At 43.9% G+C, this 18,745-nt stretch overlaps 1 protein-coding gene across 1 annotated transcript in view; it reads left to right on the forward strand.

Moving 5' to 3' along the window:
• PIK3C3 (phosphatidylinositol 3-kinase catalytic subunit type 3) overlaps nt 1-18,745 on the forward strand; it is a 699,052-nt gene that overhangs the window by 485,809 nt on the left and 194,498 nt on the right. The gene's annotated exons all lie outside the window — the stretch shown is intronic.

Consider the following 18,745-nt stretch of genomic DNA (forward strand, 5'->3'; position numbering starts at 1 on the left):
CATATTTGTTACTTTATTTTCAGAAATTCATTTTGAAGTATGACTGTAGAAAGTCTGCTTTTTCTGTGTGGTTACCCCATATTTTTCACCTGTTGATGGGCCTTATATTTTTGCCGGCATTAGAACTCTGTGCACTTTACCCCACTTATTAGTAGTATAGTGCCTGTGTTCCCCCTTTAAAAACGGTCGAATTGGCATTCTATTTTTTTTATACTCAACTTATCTATAAGCCCCTGGTAAATGGTAAAAGATGTAGCCAGGGCCTCAAAGTTAATTGCCTCTAGTGGACTGCAGCACTTGTTGTAACGTCCACAACAGCAGTAGTGCAAACCTGGCTTGAGGCCTAACTCTGGCAGTTTAAACACTGCAATTTAACCTGTCAAAATAAGCCCTTCTGACAGGTAAGCACCTCCCTCTTAAGTATTAATAAGTCATTTCTATGTAGGCCACAATGCAGGACACATGCTACTCAATAGTAAGACGTGTAGAACTTCAAGGTTGACATGTCCTTGCAATGGCTAGCACCCAAAGCTATTTTTCATTGTGATATGCCTAGCTGTCCTATGTAGAAAACCAGAATACTGTATCTCTGGAATTGGGACTGTTGAGAACAATAAATAACAATTATTTGTAATAGTTATTAAAATCCAATTAAATTGTAAAGTCTGATTTTCAATACATATTAATGGAAAGCTTTAGAAAGTTAACCTTTTCCCTGCCTGAAGTTTCTGGATTTAATTTACATTTGCTTTTAAACTTCTCCCACTCAGGAATTATCATCTTAATAGGTGTGAAAAAGCTGTGAAATGCTTCCCAGGAGCACACAATAGACTGAGCTCAATGGAGAGAGATGACTCCTCTTCACCTCACTGAATGTGCAGGGTGGGGGTTGTGAGCATACATTCTGACATTGCAGTGGCACCTCCTGCCTGAGTGTCAAATCCTGCTCGCAGGTCTGCTGGGTTTGCATATAATTGGTAGGATTGGTCCTGGGAACTTTTACCCCATTGGTTTGGACATGCCCAGGAGTCATTCCCACCCACTAGTTTGCACCAAACATAAATGTAGCATCTCTCAGCGCCCACTTCAGAATACTCTTGAACCTGAGGCAGCCCAAAAGAGAACTGAACCTGCTGTCTGATATCTGAGAAAAGCCTGAAGGACTGGACCTGCTCTGTTGTATCCAGGACAAAGAAGTGGAGTTCAAGGGTCAGTTGGCTGACTTCTTGTTAAAGCCACAGGGACACAACAAGCTACGAATGGCCTGATCTTGCAGCTGACCAGTGGCACTGGACCTACACTGGACCATGTTGTTGGCCTCTGCCTGACACCCGGTAAGTCTCTAAGTACCTCCCCTGAGAGTTTTAGAAGTGTATTCCTGTGGTGGATTATGACTTAAAGGACTAAAGTCAGAAGGTAAAATCTTTCACCAGGACGAACCTGGTTTGTATATTACCTGCACTACATCATGGTGATCCTCAAATTGTACCTAGGTCCTGGTCTACTGTGACCATTGACTGTCATTGCCACTGTATGATTCTTGGTGCTATTCCTACTTAAAACTTCAAAATTCATATCTCTAGATCCGTGTCATTTTGATGTCATTTAGTTTAGTAAATTTTACTCTGTTTTTTTTCCAATTCGGTTTAGGAATTGTATTCTTTTGCATTTGGACTTTATTACTGTTTTGGTACTGGATAAATACTTTACACATTGCTCCAGGTTAAGCCTGTCTAGCTACCAGGGAGTAGAGCTCAGGTTCATTTAGTGACTTTGAAGGTTCACCCTGACAATGGTTGTGTTTATTCATTGAGGTGGGTAGTCACCCACTCCAAATAATAATCCAGTTTATTGCAATTGCCCTCCGAGTGGCACAGTTTACCCACTTATTGATTGTGTCCATTATTTACCAGTTCCAAGCAAAGCATCCACTCTATCATGGAGTTAACGGAGGAGGAGCCACAAGGCTCGCTTAAGTTGAGACATCCTTATTTCTCTGGGACAAGGTAACGACTTCATACATCTGGTGCCACTGCAGGCAGGCACAATTTGTTGGTAACTTATTTCTGAGTACTGAAATCTGACATCCTTAATTTCTCAAGCATTAGCATTTCATAGTATACATATTTTAGTCAGTCCCTCTGGTCAAATCGGTATCTCTGGAATATTAACAATACAGTAAACAGTGTTAACATGCCAAAAGCAAAACAGTAAGGTGTATTTAATGGTAGATTTGTAACTGCCAGAACCCCAACTATTGAGGTGAATGTGCACACGACTCCTCTCTCCCAAGAGCCACCATAGCTAGGATTTCTACCACATGTGGAGTGTTGTGAAGCCTCCGTCAGCGCTCTGCTCAGGATGACATTTGTCTCACCGTAGCTGAACACACCTTTCAAGGAAAGCAGATTTCTCCACAAGGCCTGCTGACAAGCACCTGAAAGAATATTTTTACAGATCACTGTACCTACAGAACATGTAGTTTATGTACCTTCAGCACAAATCTTTCACTTCAGTGACGGCATCACCAAAACAGGAATCTTGCTTCTTCCTTCAGGAGTAAGAAAAATGATGCTGCCTTTTCTGGAGATGCGCCCTCTTCCATGAATTGTACATTCAAAGAGCTCCCTCTGCATTCTTCCAAAAATGTCTTTCTGAAGAGGTGCCAGACTTATTAGATTTTCAAATAAAGGTATTACTTTCAGTGGTAGCACCTTCTGTCTCCAATTCTTTGAAGAAAAACATTCTGATCAGGCCACAGCCAAATTTGTGCAGAAATGTGCTTGTTATAAGTTATTGGTCACTTTCCCAATTAAGCTAAACCGTCACTTAGTAAAGGTATTCTATCTCTTCTTCAACAGCAGTGAAGGCCCTCTTTTTGGTAGTCTGCTTGTCACCATTTACTTCACCATTGATACCTACAGCCTCCGGCCATTCACTGAGTGCTGATCACCTCATGCAACTGCCTTGTCCTTGAGCTTCAATGTCTAACAATGTCTAAGACACTGAGTGCCGTACAGGCCTTTTATCCCACCAGACATTTTCTTGGTGGGCTGGAACTCTTGTAGGTCAGTTTTCAAAAGCTCAGGACTGCTCTTGGTGCCTCTGACATGTACCCTAGGTCCCCGAGAATAATTGAAGCAGGCAAGAGGAGGCTTCTGGAAAGAGATAAAGAGAGGGAAGAGACAGGAATGGGAGAGAGAAAATGATCAAAGAAGGAGAAAGGAGAGAGAGTGTGGATAAAAAGAGAGGGGCTGTGCGAGGAGACGAAAAGAGTGGGTTAGTTTGAGTGTCCCTTATGATAACATAAGTTGATTCACAGGTCACATCAGCATAATCTTTGCTGTCGGTTTGGTCAGCAGTTTCACAACCTTCCTCCTTGTAAATGGCACTAGAGCAGAAAAGCTCATCAGTGTCATTTTCAGAATTGCAATTTAAAACCCGACTTTACCATAAGTTCGAATTTTAAATTTAAATTGTGATTCCAGAGACACCAAACATGATGGGTCATCCCTTCCCGTTTTGGAACTGACACTTCTCAAATGTAATTAGACAACTCCAATGTTATCCTATGGGAGATATAGGCCTTACAGTAGTGAAAACGAATTAAAAAGTTTTTCACTACCAGGGCATGTAAAACTTACAAGTACATGTCCTGCTTTTTAAATGCATTACATCCCGCCCTCTGGGAAGTCCAGGGCATACCCTAGGTGGGCCTTTTATGAATTAAAAAGGAAGGTTTTGGCCAGGCAAAAGGTTTATTTCACCCAGTCAAAATGGCAGTTTAAAACTGCACACACTGCAATGAAAGCCTTAGTCAAGTTTAAAGAACTACTTAAGTGGGTGGCACAACTAGTGTAGCATTTAGTAGCAGTTAATGTACAGTTCTTGGGGACATATAGTACTAGTTTCGCTGGAAGTATGTGTAAATTAAATATGCCAATTGGGGATAACCCGATATTACCATGTTTAGAGGAGAGAGCACAAGCATGTTAGCAGTAGTAAATTGTGCAGTCGTAATGCCAGCAAAAACGATATCAGGAAACGAAGGCGAAAAGCTTTGGGGTGTCCCTGCTGAGAGGACCAAGTCCAACAGTGGGATTTTTACTGATGTAGTAAAGCCAGGATCTTAATCGCGGTTACATAGTTATTTAGGTTTGTGCTGTTGTATCTGGCGCAAAAGCAGCCTGTGTAAAAAGGATTTACGCTGACAGCGGTTTTGTTTTGCCGTTGATACAATAAAATGGTGAATAATGTATGTGGCGGTATGTGTGTCTCATTCTGCGGCCGTTGTATCTCCTTTAACGCGGGTTTGTTTGCACAGCCAGATGGAAACTAGGAAATGATTGGCAAACACAGGGTGAGTGCAATTTGCTCTCATATCGCGATCTACTCAATGGTTAGAACATTGCAAATTGAGTTTGTTTGTAAAATACTTCCTTGTATTCACTCTCAGACCTCACCGTAAAATGAATGAAACAGTGCGGCAGAGGGCGCTGCGTAACCACCATAGACTGTGTGTGTGCAGTGTCCTGCATCTGTCTTCGGAAAGCCGGGAAGCGACCCGGCGAGCTCCGATGGTGATGTTTCCTGTCTCCCATTCTGCTGTGCTAAGTGTACATTGGGCGCTTTGGGTTTGCAGGCGCTAAACGTATTAGTTTTTAATTCTGCGCGTGCCGTGTAAATAACCTCCCTCTCCCAGGTAATAGGCCTGGCTCTGCAGAGCGGGAGGTTGGGCGGGCCGCCTCTGTGGTTCATTTGAGATGTTTCTTAGCTCTGACTAGAAGCACCTTTTGAAAAGTGAGGAGTGGGGCGCTCTCCTGACCCTTTACTCGTTCCCACGTCTCTTTAATCCGAGAGACGCAGCATGTACTGCGGGAGGGTGTGGGGCGGCATGAGGACACAGGGCGATTATATATGCATTTCTGTAAACATTTAATTGCGGAAGATGTATTTTATGTAGGTTGAACTTGAGTGGAAATAGTGGGTTTTACTGAAAACAAATAGATTTATATATTAGACGATGTATATATTACAAGATGGAAACCAACAGAACGAAGTAAACCCCTTTGCTAAGCACGTAGAATCGGAGACAGCTGTAGAGAACGACGGGTAGATATTTAATGGTAAATGGAATTTACAATCCACGCTGTACAATGTTTTGTTTTCTTTTAATGACTCCGGAATGTCGTTGGTATAGCCTGGCAAAATGCCTGACAACTTTGCCCAGTGATCTGATGCTCGTACTGCAAGAATATGAGGAACATTCGTCCAACAACACGGAAACCAAATGTCAGTAATTCCCTGCCGAGGAAGGCGCCGCAGCTCTCACTAGGTGCAGTGTGGCAGCAGCGCTCTGACTAAAGTTTGGAGTTAGGGTCGTCCCGCCAGAATCCAAGGACAGCCGATATTCCCCAGCCCTGGCGTTCGCATTTGAGACGAGAAGCTGCCTCAGCGTGGCAAACTGTGGTGGGCTCTTACAACCTAATGTGGCTTCTCCCACCGAGCCGCGCAGAGCCCTCACAAATACCCAAGCCATGTGGGAATGGTCTGGGAGGCACGATGAGACCGTCTGGAACATCAAAGCAGGATTTCTGCGTGATAGAACTATGAAATATGTTGACCCAAACAGGGAAACCGAATTCGTGGTCGATATGAGCTCAGTGAGGCTTGGGATCTCTCCAGTGCTTGAAATGGAACTATAAAAGTGCTGGTACTCTCTCTGAGTACCTGCTTGTTTCTGAGAAGTGCCGGCACTCTCCAATTAAAAGTACGACGTTTTTCTTGAGATGTACCGGTACTCTCCCTCTCAAAGTAAAAAGGTGCTGGTACTCAGTACCAGACAGTACCGGCCCATTTAAAGCACTGGCTGGCACTCTACAAATGAAGTTGAAAGGCTCATGGGCTCTGATCGCTTTTGCAAGCAGTTCATTTACTAACACAGATGTGCAATACTCCCAAATTGGAAGGAATAGCATTGGGGTTCAAGTATGGATGTTCTCATTTGAACGTATATCATTTTGGGAGAGGATTCAAGCAGGTCTCCGACAGAAAACCCTTAGCCCACCTTTGTGCAGGGCCACCACAATATCCTCTGCTGCATGCAGAAAACTGGATGATGTAACTTTAGAAATACCAGCTCTCATTGACAGCCCAGCAAACAGTCTCTCCAGACATACAAGAGTACAACAAGCTGTTATGCTAATGGAATGAAAGACGCATCCAACTAATTGCACAGTCAGTTTATCCCCAGGCTGTGATGCTCAAAGACTTCATCCAGGAAGCACTGCAAGATGAATGTCTCCAAAGTTAGAGCAAAATCTACAAGAATGATGGAGGAGAAACGTTCTTGGCCCACCTCAGAATCCGAGATGCCTCAGACCACCTTACATATTCTCTACACTGTGGGAAATCAGGTCAGAACTGATCACGCAAAATCCTCAGGAAATCAGATAGAAGAGATGTTAAAGGATTAATGCATTCCAACCCATGTTGTTGTGCAAAATTGTTCCCACGGCCTGTGTAGACAGACTTGGTGTTAGTATTTTTGGCCACCAGTATGATGTTTATGACGTCATTGGGGAGCCAGAAGGATGTGAGCCGGTAGTGCTCAATCTCTATGCATGCAGTTGCAGTGTCTAAGGTGGAGAATGATAATCCAGAGGGTATGCCTGTTCATTGCACCCAAGTGAAGGCTGCTTCCACAGCTCTTTCTCAAGGTGTCCCAATTGCCCACTTCTGCTGGGCATCTGGGTGGTCGTCTTTGCATGCTTTTCAGTTTCTGCTTCTTGTCACAGACATGAAATGACTAGTTCTTTCCTGTGCGTTGTTGCACGATTTCCTTAGTTAAGCACCACTACTCATCCATCTCCAAGGAGATAATGCTTTAGGACTCATTCATAAGGTGAGGAGTATGCAAAATGATGTATCCAGCAGAAGAAAAAGTCACTTGCCTCTGTAATGATAATTGTGATGGATACATATTCTTCCCACGGATGCCTTTTTGCCTTGCTTATCACAGATGAGCCAGTACCATAATTGATAAGATCCCAAGGATTACAAACATGTTATGTGGTATATTTTGACTCTGCCATGGCTCTCTCTCGGTTCCTCTCCGTACTCAGTGGAACATGGCAGAAGTATCAGGAGCTGATGTCGGTGCAGAGGGTGAGACCTAATATACTCAGTTGTTACATCCCAGAGTGGAACTCGGCTGCAGCCTTGTGGCACCACAAAGCGATGCTAGGAAGTCATTAATGTGGGAAGACATTCTGATTCAATCTGAAGCCTAGGAAGAGTGTTCATTGCTGAGGAATCTGCTTTAAGTTTCTGAATCCACCTGAAATATTATTTAAGGTGAGTCGTGTTTTCTACCCTGACATGAGTAGTGGAAGAAAGCAGGGTCACCAATAAAATTCAGTATAAAAACCTAATTGCCGCAAGGGCAGGGCAAACACTAAACTAGAGAATAAATCAGTGGAATTGGGAACCAGGGAATTGAACAAACAGCCATCCATCCAGTCTTGAGCGAAAGCGTAATCAAAGTCCGCTATATTTCTGTGGTGAAGAACTGGTTACGGTGCTGAATGCAGCAGAGAACTGGAGCTGTCTTTAGTGAGCTTGCAATGAAACACTTGCTCTTGGTTGTTGTCTTTATACAAGCAGGTCTACTTCACCATAAGGTACTCTTGAAAGGCACTGCAATGCTTAGTCAAGTAGAAATCAGAAATTGCCGTCATGGGTACACTACAAAAGTAGCCACCATATGGTACCTATGCTCTTCTTTTTCTCAAAAACATTTTATACACTTCAAGTACAGACAAAGCACAGACAACAACCATAGCTGTTCCTTGTCAACCTCAAAATTAATTCATGTGTTCTTTTGAGTTGTGTATTTTGGTTTATAAGTATTCTTCATCTTCCATCCATCTGAAGTGATCTCCTTTTGGGATCAAGCTCCCAAGATACTGCTCTTCAGATTGAGCCTTGGTAGTGTGGCCATGATAGTATGTCTTTGTTTTTTAGGCCTTGCTTACATACAGCATTATCTGTTGTAGAAAGACCTATTTTGTACTGTTCTTATACTTAAAGTGGGCATTGGGTCAGCCCATTATGTAGCACTGGATTTTTTTCAATTGTAGTGGATCCTATTTGGTTTTATTTGGAATCAGGAGATAGCTTAGCCTTCTGGCTTGCAGGCCTGTGCCCCGTCACATAGTGACTTCTAACCTACTTAGCCCTGCTCTGTTTTAGCGCATTTGGGGCCAGAAGTATAAAAGGGTTTTACCCATTCTGTGTCAATGGGAAAATGTGTTCATACATATGGCCCTTAATTATTTCTCCCAAGATGGCTGCTATGTTTATAGTTCGGAAGATGTTTTGATTTCACGTTATCAGTGCCACTCTGCGAAGGCGTCACTATCAGCGTCAAAGACAAGTGATATACATAGGTATTCACATCATGTTCTTTCCCAGTCATGTGTGACAGGAACATAATTTACTTTCGGAGAGAATTGTTTATGTAATTGCTGCCCCAAGCATGCTTTCTTACATCTTGTTTGGGAACATACCTGCGTCAGGCGTCCTACAAGATCTGTATAAATACATCTCATGCAAACGAGGATATCAGAGGGATTCCTACCAGATGCCATCTATGCTACACGTGCGTTGCGTTGATGCAGACTCAGCCTTCATTTCCCCACAGAGTCTGATCTAGAGACCTCATTCCAAGGTAGTGAGGGGTGGAGGCTCTTCTCATGGACATGGCACTGGCAGATTAGGTTTAACAGACCTAGCTCTCTTTAGGTTAGAGATTAGGGGCCATATGTACGAAAGCTTTTTCCCATAGACAGAGAATGGGTAAAATCCTTTCGTACATCTGGCCCTAGGTTCATTATACTAGGGTATTAGGGCCTATTTTACATCTCATGTTATTGCAAGATGGTGGGGGACTTTATATTCACAACTCTCATTTTTGCAATTCTATTTTTTGCATTGTTTATTATCCTAATCATTGCAGCCCATGCATTTTACAGTAGATTGCAGTCTTGTTAATAAAACCTATTGAAACTTTACTGCATCTCCTTCTTTGCCTGTGTGTGACTGAGACTTGTTGCTCATGTGAGAAAAGAGTAATCTCTGTTTCACCACAACTCCCCTGAGATGTCACACTCTTGGGTCCATGTGTTAGGGCTGCTACTAATCACCTTTTACTGGTTTAGTTTTTGGTGAGGTACTGCTTGTGAGCCGGGAGGGTTGGATCGACAGTTGTGACTTGTTGTAGGATTGGCCTAGTCACCTACAAACAAAAGGGCTGTCATCTCTAAACCAGCAGTCTCGCCTACAGCGAGAGTCCAACTAAGACACAATCTCATTTTCTTGCTTCTTATTCGATGGCTTTCCTTCATCTTCTTGTCTCTATCCTTCCCCCGCAGCATAGCTTCTTTAGCGTCCTTTTGGCAGGATGACTTGTATCTTTCCTCTACTTCGATTCAGCTAACTATTTTAGGGTGGTCTTTGAGAGAGATCTAGCTGTTTCCACAGACTATTGCGTTCCCAGATAACCTTATCTAATACACAAACATACTGTGTCTCTTGGTCAGCACGCTTCAGCCATTCATTTGTTATTGTCACTCATTTTGCTTCCTCCTACCCATTGCATACAGCATGAGTCAGTGGGTCATCCAGGTTTACCTATTCACTTCCCTTGTAGTGTATGCACAAAACCTATGCACACTATTCACATCCGGCTACAATTAGTCCCTTTCCCTTTATTTGCAAAGCTGGTTCAAAGTGTGCTTCAGTTATTGTACTTATTTTTTATATTAACTTTAAATGCCAGCCCCTTATTTTGTCTACACTCATTTTTACATTTACGTTATAAAGTATTTGACCTTGTTACCTTATTGGTGTCTATGATTCAAGTGCCTTGTCAGGTTGTGACTTAATCTTGGCCCCTTTAGAAATAATAAAAAAGAACTCATGGCATAACTGAAAGGTTTTACATAGTAAAGCACTAGTAAAACAGCCACACAAACCTTGCATTTAATCCTTTAATTCCAGCATGTGACGGCCACATTAAAGTGGCCACATGTTTTTTTCTTTTTCTTTGGGTGGCACATACTGGCGATGAAAAATATGAATGAAATTACAATTACACAAGCTTGCCATGGCCAGACCTATTGATGTTAGTAATGCTTGTTTCATTTCCTTTCTCAGTGCATGAGAATCCCTGTTTTCTTGCTTCCATCCCCCTTTCCTTGTGTGTTGATTCTCCGTTCTCATCAGTGTCTCTCGCCTGTGCTCTCAGTACTGCTCCCCAGCTCGACTGTTGCCTCCACCACCATGCCTCATCTCATTCAGCTTTTTAGGTTTCGCCTGAATAGCACTTGCTAAATCTCTTGTATTTAAAAAAATATATATATCTTAAAAGGGGCTTAAAGCCTGCCCATTACTTACCTCTACTTACCGTTGGCTGGCTTCCAAGTGGCTCTCACGTCACTGTGGTTTCGTGCTTGCTATTGGTCAGTGCCTCTTCCTTGTGTCCGTCTTCCTCCGGGTCGTCGAGTCTTCTTTGTACTGCAGCGGAGCCTAGACAAAGTACTCCTTCCGGTGGGTACGGTCCATCCTTTGGCCGCAGGCACTCTTTTGTTACTTTTTTTTTTTTACATGACTTCTCGAGCACATGCCTCTGGACTCCCCTCCCAACCCCTGCTCTGTTTTTAGTCCTTCCTCACGATGGCAGCAGCTTAAAGCTTCACCGTGTACGGGGTGTTCCCTCGGTTGCCTAATGTGTTCCTTTTCAACATGACTCTCCTTCAGTGCGCGTCTCCGCAGTGCTTTTCGAACCTCCTGCGCTGCAATGTAGACCTTCATTATGCACGGAGTGTTCTCACTTTTGAGTAACGGGAGCCTTTTCCACACGACTCTTCTTAATTGCTTGTCTTTTCCAGTCCCTTCCTCACTCGACCCCGCCCTGCTGACGGGCCTTGCTCCCTCACAATCGCTGCAGCGTAGGGCCTAACTCTACTCATTCAAGTGATGTGAGCCTCGAAAAGTGAACGTGACAACGCGAAAACAGCGGTGCTTCTCATCGGAGGATTATTAATAGGTATGATTTCTCACAGTCGGATACTCCTGAGGATGTGGCATTATGTGCTGATGTGTTAAAAGCTGCCGATTTTGAAATGGGGGAACTAGGTTCGAAACTCTGGGTCGGATCAATACCCTGAGATTCTGAACAAAGCACTTTAATCACCCTGTGCTTAAAAATGAATATGACCTGGTGTAATGTAACTGGAGATCATGTAAAGCGACGTTTAAAATAATGGCTAGTAAGTTTGATCTTCTGCATGTTAAAAACTCATAATGACGAACGTGGTGGTGACCAATATCATACTAATTCAAAATGGTGCCTGCCCTCCAGGTCCCCGATCTCAAGCTTAATAAACCTCTCTCTCAGAGTCTCAGCGGCTAAGCTGCCAGGAAAAAAGTCACCAGCCCCACAAGCATGAAATCACAGTGCACATATGGCATACCTTGCCTCCCATTTTTCATTTGCGGGGGTGAGAGAAACCCATCTTTTTCTGGTTATTTGAAATTCTGACACACTCAGTACGTCCACGTTAGCGGCTCAAATGACTATGTGAAGTATTAGATTTTATTTACCCTTGAAGAATTCTGTTAGCCATGTAAGAACTATGCATTTGAAATACGCCATACAAAGAATGACATAACTCAAAATATACACAAATTAATGATTTTGCAAAGTCCCTTATTATTGACTGCTTCTGTACAGTGGAAAAGCTTAGCTTATGATAACAAGCATTGGCAAAGCCAATAGGTTTTACCTAAATCGAAACCTGTTACCTTAGTTAATATTTTTTTACTTGTTGCCCAGCAGTGGAGCTACTGGAGAACATGGTTAAAGTAAGTAAATTATGTAATGCAGTCAAATCTGGCCACGTCATAGAGGTTTATTATTTTTTTAAACTATAAACCATGTTGTACTGCAGGTCAACTGCTGTGCACCAAGTAAAAAACATTGACAAACCCAATAGATTTTGCACAGGCGAAACCTGTTGGCTTTGTCAATGCTTGTTCTTTGTTTAATGCCCCGCTGGCCCATCTGTTGCTTCCCAGCCCCTCCCTGCGTCTCATCAGTTGCATTGAATTGCTGCCCAGCCCTTATCTGCTCCTCTGCCCTTCCCTGACTTGTGTTTTTAGGTCATGCGCACAAGCGCTCTGACCTATTGTAATCTATCTGTGGGCTTTTACCCACGCCCATCGCATGCCCACCACTTTCATTCGTTTGTGGAGTTGCCTTTCAAAAATCCTTTGTGTCTCTCCTTCGCGCTCATGCTCATGGCGGCCGTGGCACTGAATCAGCATGCTTATGTCAACTGTTGTACTTTTCATTTTCAATGTAAGTGGCAAGAAAAGTCCAGTTAGGAACTGGCAACATTAGCAGCTTAACTCGAGCAAAAGCAAACCCCATTGCATTGCAAATGCTTGTTTATTTTTACTGTTTAGGATGGCCCAACAGCTATGGTTTGCTGCCACGTCCCACCTTTCTCTCAAAACACATTTACACATTTTTAATACTTTTTAATACTACATACACATAAACCCACTTGGGCTGTTGTTTTTCCCTCTTTTGGCTGACGCTGTTCAGCATCAGCAACAACCATTTTTTCAGTTTGAAAAATCTTGTTCAGCATCAACCAAAAGCACTACCAAGGCCAAATGTTTGTCTAACACCTTTCAAAGTCGATACATTTTGGCTTTGCTAGTGCTTGTCTATTTTGTTCATATTGCTAATATTGAGATCTGATTGACCTGGTTACTTTGTAGGAATGTACAGAGAGGGCGCATCTTCCTCTGTACACAATTGTGGAATGAATGGTGCACTACCAACATGCTGCTAGCTTAAGTTTAACAGTTAGTCGCCGAGAATGAGCTTCTGCTATGCATTTTATAGGGGTATGTTTTTTGCACAGTTTTTAACCTCCTTGCTGTATATACAAGGGTATTATTCTTGAAAATACCGTTTGGGCAGCATTGCCACTTATTATTTCAACTACCTATGACTGGCACAATTTATTCTGTGTCCTTTTAGTACTACTGAAAGCAAACTGTGCCTTCCGAGGACAGTTTTGTAGTATTGCATGTGTCTTGATTTACTGTCTGGCTAAGATGAAGGCGACGACAGCATGGGAAGATTAATGTCGTGTTTCGATGCATTTGTTAGCTCTTATAGGAAGGCTACAGAACCCTCAATCGAATATGTGGCGGCTGCAGACGGGCTCCTTTTGACATGGAAGCAAGATATAATTAAGGTGATTAATAAGAGTTACTCCTCATGCACAGTTGCATGTTCATATGTAGCTTTGTAACAGGACACCTGGAGGCAATGAGATAACTAGTTTACTATTTAGAAGTCCATGAGATATTGTACTCCATTTAACTTAAAAAACAAAGGTTACAGGGACTTTATAGTTAGTAAACAACAGTAAAAAACTTAGAAATTCACTGGAAGAAAAACTAAGGTTACAGAGACATTATAGTTAGTTCACATTTCACTTGTACAAAGCCAGTGAATATCATCAGTCAGAAATACCTGAGCTAAGTATAAATTGACACCCCGTAATGCACTGCTTATGACCTCACATATTACATCACTTATGGCATGGTCAGTGACATCACTGATGACATCATCCTGTGAGTGTTTTCTAAAAATGTGTGTTATGCATATATACCAAGGTACTACAAAAGTTAAAATGGTATGCTTTCTGTACTACTAATGAGCGACACTATTTCTAACTTATATTATGTGAGTGACTGTGTGTATCCATGTGTGAGTGGGTGTTTGAGTGCTTGTGTTGGTGTGCGAGTGCCTTTATGGGTGTATAAGTAGGTATGCGAGTAGCTGTTTGGGTGAGTGAGTGGCTCTGTGAATAACTATATTGGTGTTTTGGTGGGTGTGAAAGTAGCTTTATGGGAGACTGAGTGGCTATATGGGTAGGAGAGTGGGTGTGTGAGTGACTATGGGTGAGTGAGTGTGTGGCTGAAAGACTGTGTGACTGGCTGTATGGATGAGTGAGTGGCTGTTTGAGTGGCTGCATTGTTGAGTAAGTGTCTGTGAATGGGTGTATGGGTGAGTGTCCGGATGTGTGACTGCTTGTATGGATGTATGAATTGGTATGTAAGTTGTTGTGTGGGTGTGTGAGTGCTTGTATGGGTGAATACGTGGCTGTGTTCTGAGGCTGTATGGGTTAGTGTGTGAGTGGCTGTAAAGATGAGTAAGTGGGTGTGTAAGTAGCTGTATGGGTGTGGCTCTGTGAGTGGCAGTATGGGTAAGTCACTGAGTAGCTGTATGGGTGAGTAAGTGGTTGTGTGAGTGCCTGTATGAGTGAGTGGCTCTATGGATGAGTAAGTGTATGTGTGAGTACTTCTATTGGTCTGTGTAGGAGGCTGGCCTGGCTTATAGTGGGTACCTGATGGTACTTGCACCTTGTGCCAGGTCCAGTTATCCCTTATTAGTAGATTAGTAGTGTTCTAGCAGCTTAGGCTGATAGAGGTAGCTGTAACAGAGCAGTTTAGGCTGAACTAGGAGACATGCAAAGCTCCTACTATACCACTTATATCATATAGGTACAATATCATAAGAAACACAATACTCACAGTTACTAAAAATAAAGGTACTTTATTTTAGTGACAATGTGCCAAAAATATCTCAGATGATATACTCCCTTAGGAGTTAAGTAAAATACACAAAATATACACACAAACCAAAATCAGGTAAGTAAACAGTTAGTAAAGTAGTGCAAACACTGTAGAATACAATAGAATGCAATAGGCCTAGGGGCAACACAAACCATATACTCTGAAAGTAGAATGCGAACCACATATGGACCCCTAGGCTAGTGTAGTGAGTAGAGGGTCGCTGGGAGTGTAAGAAAACACTAACGGTGTCCAAGATACCCCACCCCAAGACCCTGAAAAGTAGGAGTAAAGTGATACTACTTCCCCAGAAACAAACTAAACTCGTGATAGAGGATTCTGCAAAGACAACAACAGACTGCAGAGCACTGAAGACGGATTCCTGGACCTGAGCACCTGTTAAGGAAGAGGACCAAGTCCAAGAGTCGTGAAAGTGTCCAGGGGGGGCAGGAGCCCACTAAACCTCGGATGAAGGTGCAAAATGGCTGCTCCAGGATGGAAGAAGCTGAAGATTCCGCAACAACGAAAGGTGCTAGGAACTTTTCCCTTGTGCAGAAGATGTCCCAGGAGGATGCAGAGTTGTTTCTTTGGAAAAAGGCCGCAAACAAGCCTTGCTAGCTGCAAAGGTCGCGGTTGAAGAAAAAGGGTGCTGCCTGCGCCCAGGAAGGACCAGGATGTCGCCACTTGGGAGAGGAGACAGAGGGGGCCCTCAGCAACACAGAGAGCCCACGCACAAGAAGGCAACACCTGCAGAAGTACTTGAACACGGGTTCAAGAAAACTGAGCACAGCAGTCGTCTCAGCACTACAAAAGAGGGTCCCACGAAGCCGGTGATCAACTCAGCGAGTTGAGCAATGCAGGACGGAGTGCTGGGGACCTGGGCTAGGCTGTGCACGAAGGTTTCCTTGCAAGAGTGCACAGACGCCTTAGCAGCTGCAGTTCACACAGTGCACAGAATTACTGTCTGGAGAGAGGAGGCAATGACTTACCTCCTCCAAATTTGGACAGTTGGACCACTGGACAGTCTTGGTCACTAGGGTCCATGTCACAGTGTCCTTTCCTCGGGATCTGCATGTCACTGAACAAAAGGCCCACCTTCCGGCGTCACCTACTCAGAAAGCTATTATAGCACAGAGGTATGATGAAGCCAGTCGGGGGGAAGGGAAATAGGGTAGGGAACAGCAGGGAGAGAGATCTGAAAAGTAAAGGTTAGAACAAATATGCATTTACTCATTTATAAAAATGTAACTCATCAATAGACTCTTGACTAAATGCGTCTCCGAGATATCAGATGGAGACCTCTTTTGAAATGAGGGCAAAGCCCCGTCTTTGAAACATGGAACAAGGGTAAACTACGACCTCAGAATCAAGAGATGGCAAGAACTTTGGACTACGATTATACTCAGAATATCAATCCTGTAACATTTATGCCTTCACAACATAAACTTTTGATCTTGACTAGAAAATCCCAAAGAATCAAATATGCTTTCCACATCTTAAGCTTTTAAAAAAACAATGAAAACTATGATCTGCTTATCTCCAGAAATATTTTCACATTCACAACAATAAATGCCAAAAAGTTTTACTCATTGAACTTGAAGCGCTTTCCTTAATAATACCAGGAAGAGCTTTTACTCAAGTAGCCTGAATCACTTAGATTGTTGTGCCAAGAGCCTTTTACTTCTGTGAATTGAAGCGTTTTGATTGTCGTGCCAAGAGCGCTTTAAACCTGAGGACTGAAGCGATTGAATTGCTGTTCCAAGAGCGCTTTACATCTGTGAAATGAAGCACTTGAATTGTTATGCCAAGAGCGCTTTACATCTGTGAACTGAAGCACCTGAATTGCCGTGCCAAGAGCGCTTTACATCTGTGAACTGAAGTGGTCGAATTGCCGTGCCAAGAGCGCTTTACATCTATGAACTGAAGCGCCTGAATTGTCGTGCCAAGAGCGCTTTACCTCTGTGAACTGAAGCGCTTTAATTGCTGTGCTAAGAGCACTTTACATCTATGAACTGAAGCGCCTGAATTGTCTTTTCAAAAGCGCTTTACATCGGTGAACGAATCGCTTTGAATTGTTGTGCAAAAGTGCGCTTTACATCTGTGAACTGAAACGCTTTGAATTGCTGTGCAAAAGAGCGCTTTACATCTGTGACCTGAAATGCCTTTGATCATGGCGCCAAGGCCGCTGTACTCTAGAAACTGAAAACGCTTTGCTCGTTATGCTAAGGGGCGCTTTACCTTTTGAAAGTAATGACTTTCTCCAAACTTGGATTCAGCAAGGCCTTACCGCTACGAGTACGACCTACTCGTTTTTTAATGCACCATGGAAACAAGGATACTTTGGTTGGATGACACTCTACCATTCAGGAATTCTGCTCTTCTCTAGAGAAACCCCAACGAGGTCTGGCTGCATTGAAGTCTTCAACATAGTGGGGAATGTGCTTGGGTGTGGCTGGGCTTTATAGGCCTGCCACACCCCAAGATGGCTGTTGCCTCTAAAAACATGGGAATTGTAGTCCCTTGATAGAATAGCACTGATAAGTACACCTTGTCCACCAATGTCCTGAACTTGCTGCTCTATGAGCTTTGCCACAGGGCAGACGACGCTGATGGTCACCTTTGGAACAAGAGGGGATGACAAGTGGTGCGCATAAAGCGCTGCAGAGTCGCGCAGCAGAGTTTCGGGCGAGACCTGGACCGCGCCTGGCCTTATTCCTGACAGTCCACCACCTGTGTTCCAGGAGCCACGCTCGTCATGGTAAGGAGGGGTCCCAGAGTATATGTGACGCTGAAGTTTGGTGCCTGTTGGAGCAGGGGGAAGATTCCGTCTACCCACTGGAGATTTCTTTGTGGCTTCCAGTGCAGGATGAAGGCAGGCAGCCCCCAAAGCATGCACCACCAGGAAACAGTCGAGAAAGCTGGCGGGATTAGGTGCTACAATGTTGCTGGTAGTCTTCTTGCTACTTTGTTGCAGTTTTTCAGGCGTCCTGGAGCAGTCAGCGGTCGACCCTTGGCAGAAGTCAAAGAGAGAGGTGCAGAAGAACTCTGGTGAATTCTTGCACATCGTTATCTGAGGAAAAGCCCACAGGAGAGACCCTAAGTAGCCCTCAGAGGAGGATTGGCCACCTAGTCAGGTAAGCACCTATCAGGAGGGGTCTCTGACGTCACCTGCTGGCACTGGCCACTCAAAGGCCTCCATTGTGGCCTCACACCTCTGGATTCAAGATGGCAGAGGTCTGGGACACACTGGAGGAGCTCTGGGCACCACCCCTGGGATGGTGATGGACAGGGGGGTGGTCACTCCCCTTTACTTTGTCCAGTTTCGCGCCAGAGCAGGGACTGGGGGTTCCCTGAACCGGTGTAGGCTGGCTTATGCAAGAAGGGCATTTCCAGAGGCTGGGGGAGGCTACTCCTCCCCAGCCCTAAACACCTATTTCCAAAAGAAACACCTTCTCTCAGAGGAAATTCTTTGTTCTGCCTTCCTGGGACTGGGCAGAACCCTGTCTGTGGGTTGGCAGCAGCGGTAGCTGCAGAGAAAACCCCAGAGAGCTGGTTTGGCAGTACCTGGGGTCCATAGTGGAGCCCCGGGGATTCATGGGATTGGTACCCCAATATCAGATTTGGCATGGGGGGACAATTCCATGATCTTAGACATGTTATATGGCCATATTCGGAGTTACCATTGTGAATCTACATATAGGTATTGACCTATTTGTAGTGCAGACGTCTAATGTGTCCCCGCACTCACAAAGTCCGGGGAAATTGCCCTGAACTATATGTGGGCACCTTGGCTAGTGCCAGGGTGCCCTCAAACTTAGTAACTCTGCACCCAACCTTCACTAAGTGAAGGTTGGACATATAGGTGACTTATAAGTTACTTAAGTGCAGTGTAAAATGTCTGACGTGTGCGTTATTTCACTCAGGCTGTAGTGGCAGTCCTGTGTAAGATTTGTCTGAGCTCCCTATGGTGGCAAAAGAAATGCTGCAGCCCATAGGGATCTCCTGGAATCCCAATACCCTGGGT

This window comes from Pleurodeles waltl, chromosome 1_1 (assembly GCF_031143425.1).
Source record: "Pleurodeles waltl isolate 20211129_DDA chromosome 1_1, aPleWal1.hap1.20221129, whole genome shotgun sequence".
NCBI classification, from domain to species: Eukaryota; Metazoa; Chordata; class Amphibia; order Caudata; family Salamandridae; genus Pleurodeles; species Pleurodeles waltl.